Genomic DNA, 400 nt, shown 5'->3' with positions numbered 1-400 from the left:
TTTTGGCTTCCATTTCATGACTGATAAAATATCAACTTTCAAGCTTTTTCTTGCAACATGATAAAAAAAAAGTTTTCACCCCCCAAGAAATGATTTAGCAAAACACATGTTCCTGGGTTAGGTGTACAGTTATGTATCAAAGTAAAATGGCAGGGGTTCATTTAAGTGGTATACAAGTTACTTAATGTATTTCAGGTATTCAATGTAATTCCAATAATTTGCTAAGCAGTTAAACAACACCTAGAACAACAGAAATTGGCAGGATCACTCTCTCAAGATCTAAATTCAGACATGGTGTTTTAAGTTTTTAACTCTGATATGGGTATGGGAAGGGTTTCAATGTTTGAAACAAAAAAAGTCACTCTACAAATTCACATTTTCAGGGGATGTATTCTCATGT

This window comes from Amia ocellicauda, chromosome 17 (assembly GCF_036373705.1).
Source record: "Amia ocellicauda isolate fAmiCal2 chromosome 17, fAmiCal2.hap1, whole genome shotgun sequence".
Lineage (NCBI taxonomy): Eukaryota > Metazoa > Chordata > Actinopteri > Amiiformes > Amiidae > Amia > Amia ocellicauda.
The sequence above is the reverse complement of the archived record's forward strand: the minus strand, read 5'-3'. Positions refer to the sequence as shown.